General features: G+C 44.4%; 1 long non-coding RNA gene across 2 annotated transcripts in view; it reads right to left on the reverse strand.

Moving 5' to 3' along the window:
- LOC149978074 (uncharacterized) overlaps window positions 1-14,161 on the reverse strand; it is a 97,811-nt gene that overhangs the window by 56,616 nt on the left and 27,034 nt on the right. The window contains exon 2 of one of the 2 annotated variants that reach the window (XR_016486719.1): window positions 13,525-13,585. The exons of the other annotated variant lie outside the window; for it this stretch is intronic. This is a non-coding gene — a long non-coding RNA (uncharacterized LOC149978074). The remainder of the gene's footprint in view (window positions 1-13,524; window positions 13,586-14,161) is intronic. 2 annotated transcript variants of the gene reach the window in all.

Genomic DNA, 14,161 nt, shown 5'->3' on the forward strand with positions numbered 1-14,161 from the left:
TGATTAGGAGGGTTGGAGCTCAAGAGTGGTAAAGGCTAAGACAGGGGGGTCAGGTAATAGCCACAAGATCTATACATATACAGTGCCTTGCGAAAGTATTCGGCCCCCTTGAACTTTGCGACCTTTTGCCACATTTCAGGCTTCAAACATAAAGATATAAAACTGTATTTGTTTGTGAAGAATCAACAACAAGTGGGACACAATCATGAAGTGGAACAACATTTATTGGATATTTCAAACTTTAACAAAAATTGGGCGTGCTAAATTATTCAGCCCCTTTACTTTCAGTGAGGATCTCTGAATGATCCAATGTTGACCCAAATGACTAATGATGATAAATACAATCCACCTGTGTGTAATCAAGTCTCCGTATAAATGCCCCTGCACTGCGATAGTCTCAGAGGTCCGTTAAAAGCGCAAAGAGCATCATGAAGAACAAGGAACACACCAGGCAGGTCCGAGATACTGTTGTGAAGAAGTTTAAATCCGGATTTGGATACAAAAAGATTTCCCAAGCTTTAAACATCCCAAGGAGCACTGTGCAAGCGATAATATTGAAATGGAAGGAGTATCAGACCACTGCAAATCTACCAAGACCTGGCCGTCCCTCTAAACTTTCAGCTCATACAAGGAGAAGACTAATCAGAGATGCAGCCAAGAGGCCCATGATCACTCTGGATGAACTGCAGAGATCTACAGCTGAGGTGGGAGACTCTGTCCATAGGACAACAATCAGTCGTATATTGCACAAATCTGGCCTTTATGGAAGAGTGGCAAGAAGAAAGCCATTTCTTAAAGATATCCATAAAAAGTGTTGTTTAAAGTTTGCCACAAGCCACCTGGGAGACACACCAAACATGTGGAAGAAGGTGCTCTGGTCAGATGAAACCAAAATTGAACTTTTTGGCAACAATGCAAAACGTTATGTTTGGCGTAAAAGCAACACAGCTGAACACACCAAAAAATAGTTTTATATCTTTATGTTTGAAGCCTGAAATGTGGAAAAAGGTCGCAAAGTTCAAGGGGGCCGAATACTTTTGCAAGGCACCTGGTAACCCAAAAATAAAAATATGGTTGTAAATGCATTTACCGGTCATTCTGATATTAATGCCCACTATGGGAACACAGGATGGCCGGGCAGTGATAGTTGTTCCTTTACATCGCTCGTTGTGTTGATTTCATTATGTCCATTTGTTTATGTTTTCTCACTTTTGCAAAATGGTTCAATGGGCATTTACCATCACGAATTTGTCATGCTATAAAAATCCTGCAGGAATGCGAAATTGACTGGCCCGATGAACTCGGGATGGCTGGGCAGTGATTCTGGTTCATCTTAATCGCTCGTTAGGGTTGATTTCAGAATGTCACTTTAGTGATGGTACCTCACTGTTTAAACATATTGCAAATGGACAAGAGTCACCAGCAAGTCACCGTCCATCAGTCAATTAAATATCATTCTGACACCAAACTGATACAAACTGACACCAAACCCACTTTTTCCAACTCGTTTAGTAGCCAACTATCACATACTTCAGAGCTGGCCCAAAATTCACAACGCCTTCGGTTCAAACCATAAAAAAAACATAATACACATAGTTACGTTCTAGCTGCAGGTCCATTTCCATGTTATGTGTAGGCCTAGCTGAGGCGACCCCGAATCCCAAGTTTCGGCTCGATAGGTCATTTGGTGTCCGAGCAAAACCCTAATTGGTGCTGAAAATCCACTTTTTTCCATGACTTGCTACGGGGTCCTTGAAGGAGCTATCGGACAGAAACGTTGGGGTCTGACTATATGGGCCGAGACGGTCGCAATGCACCTAGGTCTTGCGACTCTGGGACATTTCTAAATGTCGTCATTTTCGTGATGCAAAAATTAATTGAAGTCATTGCAAATGTACGAGGCTGTTTCTCGGTCCGAGAACCTTCTAGAGCCACCTAAATCACCACGCACTATCGACCTGAGGTCTAGATCAGGTTTCTAAAGTTTCGGAACTCTAGGTCTGACGGTTCTTTAAAAGTTCCAACAAGGTTAACTAATGCAGGCAGTGTATGTCTCTACGCACCCCAATGGGTCCCTCCTTCCAAGCTGTGTGTGATTTAGTTTTCCTTTGAAATTTTATGGGAAAAATGACTGATTTACAGTTCATGGGGGTTGCCTAATCACATATGAAGCTTTGGACAGATCTGACTTTTTTAACCCTTCGAAACAGCCCATGAGACACCAATTATGGCCCTTCCGGTTGGCACAGGAAGCTATAAGTCAACACACATCCTCATTGGGGTATGCTTTTACAGAATCCTGAGTTTTAAGTCTTTACGTTAAGAACTGACTGATTTACACAGGGTTGAATGCACTATTTCTATCAAACTGCAGGCAGGGTATGGATATACACTTTTAGGGGGATTTTAACCACTTCCGGTTGGTCCAGGAAGCTTAGAATCGACACAGGTAGACCTCATACGGCATTCATAACCCGTATAGGCTTCAGGTTGAATTTAGGAGTGCAGGCAATGTATTCCTATGGGGAGAGAAGTCAATGTAAACAGCTTCTTTTAACTGTTAAGGGTTAATGCCACACGGTCAAGGTTAGGCTTGCACGGATCGGAAGGACCTTAGGAACGTACCTGAGGTCGAATTGTGCTTGTCACCCAAAAGCAAATGACATTGTGGGGCAGGCTTCATATTGGGCCTACTTTTCTAATGGTTGCTGCGCTTAGACCGAGCGAGCTACGGTCACGCGGGATATCTCGTTGAACTCGGCACGGCCTAGGGATTATGGTAATGCCATTGCCTGCTCTCTGTGTCTTTAAGCACCGCACTTTGTCACTCCATCCTTGCTGTGTGTGTGTGAGAGCTTTTCTTTGACATCTGTTGGGAGAAATGACTGACTTACAGTTCATGGGGGATGCCTAATCACACATATGAAGTTTTGAAAAGATCTGACCTTTTTAACCCTTGGAAACAGCCACTATGACACCATTTAAGGCACTTCCGGTTGGCACAGGAAGCTATAAATAAACTCATATCCTGATTGGGGTATGCCTTTACAGAATCCTGAGTTAGAAGTCTTTACGTTAAGAACTGAGTTATTTACGGAGGGTTTAGAGAGTGTGTGTTATTTCAGAAAATCATAGGAAATCTCGCAGATTCGTACGAACACCCTGCAACTGGATCTGTAACTGTTGAAAAAAAAAAACGCCTATTTGTGAACATCACCAATTTGTCATTGTACGATTTCTCTTAAATGACGATAGATAAATGGCTGGTTCTTTTTTTATTGACACCGGAGACTCCTTGACTTTGACGTGAAGTGGAAAAATAATTTCTCTATTTTCATTTTGGACCTTTAATCCCAGAGAAATGGCCATAACTCAAAAACCGTTGAGGCCTAGACGCCATCTTGTTCGGGGCCAACTGCCCATTATGCCAAACCTACGCTCACCAAGTTTCGGCTTCAAAATATTTTCCGTTTTGGAGATAAGGCCCCGTCGTGATTCGTGATGTTTTGTACAATTGCAATATGATTGCTTATGCCCTCTTGTGGGAATTTCCGGGACAGCGGAAAAATGACCAAAATGTGATTATTTTATTAAACGGAAACCGAATGTCCGAGAAAGTTCATTTGATGACTTCCCGGTAGGTCCGGCCCTACCGCACGGCCCGACGCCGACCGCGAATTTTACAAACGTTTTCGGACGTCTAGTAAGGGCCCGTACATTTGCAATATGGACTTTCTCACTAACCTTACAGCAAATGTCAAAATGTTCCCGTAAGGTATGTAATCCCCCCACCCCCCCGCCCACAAAAAAAAGTGGGGGGATGAAGGGATTACATGTCATGCTAAAGTAGCATAATATAATACAATTCAGGTCGAAATATAAAGACTAAACCAGGTTGAGCAATCGAATGCATCATTTTTTATTTGAACTTCCTCCTCTTATGTCACGACTTCTGCCGAAGTCGTTGCCTCTCCTTGTTCGGGCGGTGCTCGGCGTTCGACGTCACCGGTCTTCTAGCCATCATTGATCAATTTTTCAGATATTTTAATGATTTATCTGGGTGAATCAGGTGTAGCTTTTCCCCTTCAGTCGTCCAGGGCTGACAATTGTTGATGGTGAAAGCCACTCCCCCTCATCTCACCATAAATCCATGACACTTCCTTGGTTGCACGCGCAAACCAGAAGGTTGACAAAAGAGTTTTAATACTTTGATGTTATGTTGCATGCCTGCCCATGAGCTGCTCATAAGCACCAAATCATCGGGAGTTACTTTCTGTCCCTCAAACATATATCCTTCTCCGATCTCTTCCAACTTGTGGATCAGAGGGTCTACTGCCAAATTGAAGAGGAGAGGGGACATTGGGTTACTCTTCACTCCACTTTGATAGGCGGTGAGGTTCCTTCCTTAACCTTTACTCTCATGTAATCCCCTTCGTAGGAGTTTTTGATCTGCCCTACTATGTGGTCGTCAAGGCCCCTTTCTCTCAGAACATGGTGTGTTCATGGGCCACTGAGTCGAATGCCTTTGCAAAATCAATGAAGACCACTGCTATGACCTTTCTTACTCTGATGTATTATTCCATTCAGGACCATTAGGTTTTCTGTGCACCCAGGGGTGGCGATAAATCCCCTTTGTCTAGGGTTAATGGGACATGCCCTCTCGAGTCTCAGGACAATCGATCCAACTGTAATCAGTCTCCACTCACCGATTTCCAATAATTCCTAAACCATTGATGTTGGTATCAGCGTTGTACGACCTTGTTTAAGAGCTCTGTATGAGGAAAAGTCGGAGATAGAGCAGGCTCGAGGAGGTGCTCCTGACGAGATAGTATGAAGAGGTAAGGGGGAGGCTCTGTTAGGGCTTCTCCAACCCCTCTTTATATGATGCCTAGCAGGGGTGGGTCAAGATGTCTCTGACAGGCTGATGCCGGGGGGTAGGGCCCTCTAGTCAGGCTTTTTCAGCCTCTCCTGGTGAGATGCGTGGCGGGGGTGTTTCGGGTCTGCTCACACAAGTCAATGCAGGGAGGTAAGGGGGGAGCCCTTTGAGGGCCTCCCCGACACCTGTGGTCCGTATATTGAAGGCCGGGAGGTGGGGGAGGGGCTCTCTAGTAGGGCCTCTTCTGCCCCTCCTGGCTGGATTCCGGGCGGGGTACCAGGCTTAGACGTACCAAAGGTTTTTAACTAAAGGAATTGACGGGGTACAAGTGACTACTTGACCGAATCCTAGCCACTTGATCACCAGAGAAATGTTTTGGATTAATTTCTCATCCCAGAGGGTCCAAACTGGGTGATCAACCATGCTACTCCAAGGGCATGATTGTGAGAAGCAAAACTTGGAGGGGCGAAAAGAGAGCGATCAGATGCGAGAGAAAATGACAGATGAATAGATTTACAACTTCCAGGGAGCTGACCCAGCATAAGAGACACAAACACATTGAGCTATACTGTCGGGAGAAGGAGGTGACAGCACGGAAAAGGTGAAGTGAACAGAGAGGTGGAGCGAGTGGGAAAACTGAGCTTACTCGATCGACTGTGTGGTGAGATGACTGGGACAAGACATACCAACAGGCGAGTAGCAAAAAGCCTGGGAACTGGCAAATACCGCAGAACAGGTGAGGATGAGAAGGCGTAAAATGAGACTTGTGGAGGTACCAAGTGGCAGTTCCAAGGAAGCATGTGAGGGAAAGGATTTTCTCAATGCTGTTCAACCCTGGGGCACCATTAACGTCCCCAAATACTTTACGTGGAATCCTCCACTGAGAGTTAAAAGAGGGTGCTACCAAAGACAGTGTCCAAATTGACCCTAATGGGAGTGGAGCAAGACTCAGCCTTGCTCAATACGTCCGCTCTTGAGCTGCAGCGGTTGCTAGGTGGGAGATCGAGGTCCCAGAGTCCGGGAAACCTACTCGGTGAGGGTGAGACCACATTGCCAAATGATAGAGAAAAGATTGTGAAGAAAACGAAGTACGGAAAAGTACAAAAGATGTTTCAAAACAATCAGTCTAGGTTGGTAAAAAATATTCTAGATGGCAAAGGAGGATTGGCTGCTATATCCCTGCCGCTGGAGGTTGCTTCGGCATTCAAGAGGTGGTGGGAGGTAACAGCAGAATACCTGGGTCTTGGACAGTTCACATCGAGGGGTGACGCGGATAATGGTGAATTTCGGTCACCTATCTCGGCGGCTGAGGTATGTGAGAACCTGGGGTCAATAAAAAACGGTACAGCAGCTGGGCCAGATGGGATAACGAAAACGGCAATAAAAGAATGGGATCCCTCTGGTGCGAAATTGGCTGCTACCTTTTCAATATGGTTAACGTCGGGCACCCGTCCTGGGCCCTTCAAGAAGTGCAGAACAACTTTGATACCCAAGTCGCTGGGTGGAGACCTCTATCGGTGGTATTGAGGCTATACTCCGGAATTCTGGCGCGGGCGTGTCCCACTAACCCGCGCCAGAGAGGATTTATATCCTCACCTGGGTGTTCAGAAAACTTGATGATCTTGGGAGGGCTACTCAAGCATAGTAGGGAGAAAGGTGAGATGCTGGCCGTGGTGTTGGTTGATTTTGCGTGTGCATTTGACTCGGTAAGTCATCTGCACATCATGGAGGTGCTCAGGATGAGAGGGCTCGATGAGTACATCATTGGAATCGTAGGTGATTCATACACCGATGTAGAGACCACAATTACAGTCAACGGGGAGCAGTCCCCTACCGTTGACGTGAGGGTAGGAGTCAAACAGGGAGATCCAATGTCTCCACCGTTGTTCAATCTGGCCCTGGACCCATTGATTGAAACTCTTGAACGCTACAGCTTGGGGTACAAGATGGATGATCGTCAGATCAGAACCTTGGCATTCGCTGATGATTTGGTCTTGGTGAGCTGTACTTGGGAGGGCATGGCGTACAATATCCTGAATTTTGCCGTCTGACTGGGTTGAGAATTCAGCCCAGGACGTGCCACGGTTTCCTCACGCAGAGGGTCCGGGGAGCGCGGCTGATTAACCTCTGTAAACCCTGGACAATGTGTGAGGAAGAACTACACATGGTCGGGTCGGAGGAGTCGGTGGCGTACCTGGGTTTGAAGGTGAGTCCGTGGCATGGTATTATGGAACCTGTAGAACGACTCCGTAACTGGATTAGATCGATTGGGCTGTCACCGCTGAAGCCTTCGCAGAAGGTGAGGATGTTGAATGTTTATGCGATTCTGAGGATGGCGTATCAGGCTGATCATGGCGGGCTGAGGCCCAAAATCCTGAAGGTACTTGATGGGATGATCAGGAAAGCGGTGAAGGTGTGGCACCTTCCACCGTGTACCTGTGATGGGCTGCTTTACTCAAGATGCCGGGATGGAGGACTTGGCATAGGAAAGCTAGCTTGTCAAATCCCAGCTATCCAGGCTAGGAGGGTCTTCCGCTTATGGCATTCCAAGGATGCCATTACACGGCTAGTCACCCGCAGGACAGTGAAGGCAAGGGAGCACCTTGGGATGTGGATGAGAGCCGGTGGGGATGAGGCAGGTTTGCCTCCCCTGGAAGAAAGGGAAGAGGAGAACAAAAAAAAAAAGCCTAGTCACCCCTGACTGGAAAAGTAGAGTTCCTGAGATGGCAGAGCCTGACTTCGCAAGGAATTGGAATACAGGTCTTTGGCAGGGACAGAAACAGCAATCACTGGTTGGCAAATCCGGAAACGTTGGAAGCCAAAGAGCGCCACTACATTGCAGGTCTCCAGCTGAGGACCAATGTACAGTGGGGCAAAAAAGTATTTAGTCAGCCACCAATTGTGCAAGTTCTCCCACATAAAGATGACAGGCCTGTAATTTTCATCATGGGTACACTTCAACTATGACAGACAAAATGAGAAGAAAAAAAATCCAGAAAATCACATTGGAGGATTTAAAAAAAATTATGGTGGAAAATAAGTATCCACCTGGACCACAGGCCAGAGAAAAACGGCCGAATCCAGGTGGATTTCAAAACGGAATACTTTGGCTCCACTGGGATTGAATATAAAAGAATAACAAAAAACACTAACAGTGGGAGGGGGTGGAGGCCTAAGGAAGAGGGCTGGAGGGGCCACGGAAGCAAGGAGGAAGTTCACATTTAAGATAATAAAAATAAGCGTTTGATTGCTCAACCTGGTGATGTCTTTTTTTGTATTTTGTGCTGAATTTGATTATATTCTACATTTTAGCATGGCATGTGACTTAATTATTCATTTTTGAAATGAAATCCGGTATGCATGTTTTAATGTGATTTTATTTGAGATTTGGTTTAACCTTTATAACCTAGCCAGTGCCATTGCTCCCACTTATCTGCCCGGTAATCTGCAGAATAACCAGTACAACTTTTATTATCAGTTTTATTTTATACATTCTCTGTACACCCCTCCATGGTTATTTTTCTGACAGACTCTTGGTGAATTCTTTGCGTTCGACTCCACAGAAATCAAAGTGCTACGCATTCAATACACAAGCTCGGCATATTGGAGAGATCGAACACACATTCACCATCCACTCATGATAAAGGAAACATTGACATGGTAACTCCAGAAAGCTGACAAACTTCTGTGTCGATAAACTTGAACTGGTCTGAAAGATATAACTTTACAGTTTTCTGGTTGGTTGCTGATGCTTTTAACAAACAAAATAGCACCCCCACTGATGCTGGTAATGGACAAAGACATGGATTCCATTCATGGGATCCCCCCCATATAGACAGACCCATGATGCAACACCAATAGATATTTACATAACCACACCCACTAGAACCCAGAGATTATGTTGGCATTTTAGTATATTTTAAGGAGCCTTTCCTAGATAGATTTTACTTCTATGCAGGTACATTCTATCCTATTGTAGTATCATTTTTCTTTTATAACTTTTTGATTATCTTAAAAATATTCTTAAAAAAAAGAACAATGGTGTGGCTTCTCACAACACCCAGATTGGGGGAGACGATCATTGTTCTTACAATATATATACTGATTTAAATGTCTCCCTCTTTTTCTCTCTCTACAGTTTTTTAGCCTATTTGCCCCTCTACTTTCTGATATAAGTGGGTTCTCTTGTACTCTCAACCTACCATACTAGCTAATATCAGCCGAGGACCAATCAGACATTGAAACATCAGCCTAAACGTTCTTGGCTTATGCCCTCCCAACCTAGCATACTAGTAAACACTAATTTACGATCCAATCAGACTAGGACACATTAGAATTAGGACATATCATTCTTCAAAAAATAATAACAGAGGCAAATATGAACCAATAGCATTCTTGGAATCGGTCGAGAACCCACCCCCCTCCCCTTCCTCAAAGACAGCTCTCATACATGCAAAACGTCAGGATTTTTTTCCTTTTCTTTGATACAGTGAACTTATTGAAATTTGCTTTTGGAAGTTTTTTAATAATAAAGTTACATTTTAATCCAGCTATTGGGAGGAAACAAGACAACTTATGAACTAACAACCAAAGACAACCGAAGAACCAACAACTGAAAACCTAAAAAGACTATCCAGAAATCAAGAAGACAATGAACAACATAAGCTACCTGGGTCGCTCTCAGCCAACACAAAAATGATAATGAACTCATAAAACTTTAAAGGAATTCACCACTTCAACAGTCAAGTCGGTTGTAACATCCACCTGTGCTAATACCCCTCACAGAAGGCGGTAAGCATAATCCAACAACCACCATTTTGTATGTGACCGAATATTAGCTGAGTTAAATATGCTTAGCAATAGATTTACTGTTTTGAACACTCTTCCTCAGGAGGGGGAGAAACACCCACACTACAGTACAACACACCTTCCACTCCCACACACCTTCCACACACAACTAAGACCTACTTCAAATTGATACAAGCCATACACTACAAACAAATCATTGAACATGCACTCAACACTCACACATTTCCAGTGGGGATGATGAGACAGGTCACTAAACTCAGACTTTATTAAACCATCATCCCCCAACAGAGACAAAGCAGAAAGTAGCTGGCAATACAAAAATTGGATGTCAGCTAATATGCATATATTGCATGAACACTATCAGGGAATACTAAACACTATCCCCTACAGGCTTCCCGTTTAACAGTAGTGCGTTCCAGACAGCAGTTCGTTGGGCCCAACACAGGTACAAGCGCAAATTACGTGACAGTACAGTCCCCATAGTGCAATCACTGTTAGAAGACCCACCATCTACTAGTGCTTTAGGACAATTCCCTTTCTCCTATCACCACCCCGAGACTGAAAATAGCCCAACCTTAGCACAGGCCAGACGACCTACTCAAGCCTCATGGCCACGTCGTCCAACAGCCGGAGCTAAGACCAGTTAACCAACTTCAGGGCCTTCCCCACACGTCCTAGCCGATACACTACCATCCACTCTGGCCTCCAGGCTCACTCAATCTTCTGTAGTAAGGGCAACACGACCAGCTCCGAGACTTGGAGCAATTAAAGCACCAATTTTGGCTCCTAGGTCCGTCAGTAGCAAACCAACATCCCCTCCAAATTTGACTTGGTCCTCAAGGGGCACTGTTACCATACCCGTAGCTTCGACACTGACTAAGGCTCTAGACAACATACCACCAATACCTTCCCCCACTCCTAATAGGGACACCCTTGCTTTCCCCCAGTTCACCTCCCCACCACCTGACCCTGATGAATTTTTAGTAGACTTTGAACTTAGAGAGGAGGAATTTCCCACTCTCCAGTCGATCATGGTGCAGACAAAACATGCCATAGCCCAGACCAAGACCCTCATTGTCCAGGCACAGGTGATCCACAGACCCTGCAGCCAACTTGACTCCCGGAATGCCCCCACATTGACTAGGGCCCTGGAGACCACACAACCACCCCAAACACCAATTATCAGTAATGTAGCGATTCATTCTGATTTAAACATTTCTGACCTTTCTGGGTCAGACACTAACATCTCCACTTTTGTTCCAACAGAGGCTAAACCAAATAGACACCAAAACCCCGCTGAGGTGGTGATTATGAAAAAAGGAGTAAAGGTGGAAAAAGTTGTGATGATGGGAGAAAACAAAGGGAAAATCAATCCCAACTGTTTCCTGTCTGAACCTTCCAATACTTGCCTCTTACCCACCCCACTTAGTCTGTCTCCAAAAAATAGGGTTATTTCAGAGCCCACTGTGAGACTCTCCCCTCTGCCTTCACCCAGACACTCTACCCCAACATCCCCAGCCAACTAGACATGACATGACAAACAGAAAAATCTACAATTGGAAAATAAAATCTCTCAAACCGATTGCCATCATTGGCGATTCAAACTTGAACAGAATACCTTACCATCCGTACAAACACATCCAAATTGATAGTTATCCCGGAGCACAGTTCCACCACATTGCTGGGGTATTGGAAAAATCTACCATAAATCCTAACACCAAGGTGGTTGTGCTGTCTCTGTGCCTGAACAACAAAGATCAAACACAGAAACAAACACCCATAGGACAACTGCAATCACTTCACAGTAAGGCAACAGCGATGTATCCCAATGCAACCATTTACTTCCCCCCGCCTGTCAGAGAAACAACAAACCATGTTGAAATATAGCAATTCACACATCGCCACACACTACAACCTCCTATTAGAAATCCACCATTTAGATTTCCACACAGAGAAAGACAACATACAATGGACACCAAATACAGGGGCAAAAATACTCCAACATTGGATGGAACAACTAAAATAGTGGGGGAGGGTATGCCTACATCACAGCCCCTCCACCAAGACACAAACATCCTTAATCTTTCATCCACATTTCACTTATCACCCTCTGAGACTCGACTCACTTTTATACCCACACCACTGCAGTCTGACTATGGGGACCTCCAGAGGGACATCTACAGGTATCATAGAGCTCTGAAACTTTTGGACCACTGACTATACATCTGACTACCGAACCCTGCCATTCACAGCTCCATCCAGATGGGAACCAAAATCACAGACAATATCAGCACCCATTAGGAAACTCATTAAAACCAACACACACATCAGAGAATTCCATACCACCACCATAACTACACAACAGAATATCACAGTAGAAGACAAGCCATAGCTAAACTAAGGAAACACAAACATATAACCATAAAACCAGCAGACAAAGGCTCAAAGATAATTATTATGGACAACCAACAGTACCTCTTTGAAGCCCACCGTCAACTCTCTAACACACAACACTATACTCCTATCCCTGTGTAACAGTACTCTGCTTGCGTTGTGTACAATCAATCAATCATCGACACAAACTCCAACGTGTAGCACCAGTCATGGAGATTTATTCTGATAGGAACAGCACAAAATTGCACGTTATGCAATGCACGGCTCACCATCCAACTCTGCACTCACGCACTGTACAAAATATATGAACCCCCCCCCCACCAGACACCGTAAATTGCTAGCTAGTACTGGCGGGAATTCTTTACAAAATGCACAACAAATATTCTCCAAAAAACGCTGCATCTTATGTGTGATGTTCGAATAACATTTACAAACAAATTTATATAAATTGTACATTTAAATCATCACTTGGGAGTATAAAAATCACTTTTGACGTACAGTGCTTTGCAAACCAACAACTTACCGCTGGTTTGGTGCTTGTTCACTAGGACGATTCTAACTGAAACATCCCCCCTCATAAGCAAGCTACGCAAACCAGCCAATAAGATGCCATGTTGAGTGGGTGAAGGCGAGACAAAACTAAAACCACAAAACCCCTTGGCTTAATGATCGGCTATGAAAAGCCAACTGACATTTACTCCTGAGGTGCTGACTTGCTGCATCTTCGACAACTGCTGTGATTATTATTACTTGACCATGCTGGTCATTTATGAACATTTGAACATCGTGGCTATGTTCTGTTATAATCTCCACCCGGCACAGCCAAAAGAGGACTTCCCTCATAGCCTTGTTCCTCTCTCGGTTTCTTCCTAGGTTTTGGCCTTTCAGGGGACTTCTACACCTGCATTGCTTGCTGTTTGGGGTTTTAGGCTGGGTTTCTGTAGAGCACTCTGAGATATCAGCTGATGTACGAGGGGCTATATGAATAAATTTGATGTCACAATGTCAGATGAAAAAGAAAGACATTACTTACTTTCAGAGGAGCAGCGTAGCACACAATCTAACCAACTGAGCTAACCGGCCGCTGGCTACGGAGCACAATTGTTGAGATGCACCCGAGCCTCTGCAAGTGCTGGAGCGCAAACTAACAAGTCCACCAACAGCATAGCCTGGCAAGACTGGACACTCTTGATTGCTCCTTGTGGCAATTCCAAACAGCTGGGTAATTTGATCAAATGGTAGAGTGCTTGCTTAGCATCCGAGAGGTAGTGGGATCGATACCCGCATTCTCCCAAAAAATAGTTTTTTTGTGGATCCAAGAAAGCTCCAGTTCACACTTCATGCAGCCTTGTCTTACGACAACCTACTGTCATGTATAAATGACAAGCAACTTTCATGTAACACTGATGTCACAATGTCAGATGAAAAAGAAAGACATTACTTACTTTCAGAGGAGCAGCATAACACACACCATTGAGGCCCACAAACAAAGCTGTGGGCAGTTTCCTTGAAGCCAGAGCATAAAGAAAGAACAACAATTAACGTCAAATCTCAAACCACAGACCTTAAGATTTTCAGTCTAACGCTCTCCCAACCGAGCTATTTTGGCAAGCCACCAAAATGAATTATGTGGCACCCTTGACGATACACACTCATGTAACACTCAATGTACCTCATGGCCAGTACAGGGATCAAACTGTCAACAGAATTTGTTCAATTCCTCTATGTGTTCATTAACCAATTCAATTAAAATCACTCTCTGTTTCTAAGAATTTGTAAGATCCTTATTTGCATAAAATAGACAGAGACCAGTCTATCAAAAATTAGCCAATAGTATTTATTCCCGGAGTGCGCTGCCCATAGAACCATTTACAGCAGTTTATATATAAAATATGACATCATACATTTTTATAACCTATCTCCTCCTCTCAACCAGGACAAAGCAGGTTCATTCCAACCTACTAGCGCACACTCATGACACACACTATATATGGATTAACTCCTGAAGTCTCACCATAATTTATCACTACTTAGCAGACAGTTCCAGATACGGAAAACCTGGAGAGTCTCTCGCTGTCTTAT

The sequence above is a fragment of the Oncorhynchus mykiss genome, chromosome 15 (assembly GCF_057628025.1).
Source record: "Oncorhynchus mykiss isolate SJ-2025 chromosome 15, ASM5762802v1, whole genome shotgun sequence".
Classification (NCBI taxonomy): Eukaryota; Metazoa; Chordata; class Actinopteri; order Salmoniformes; family Salmonidae; genus Oncorhynchus; species Oncorhynchus mykiss.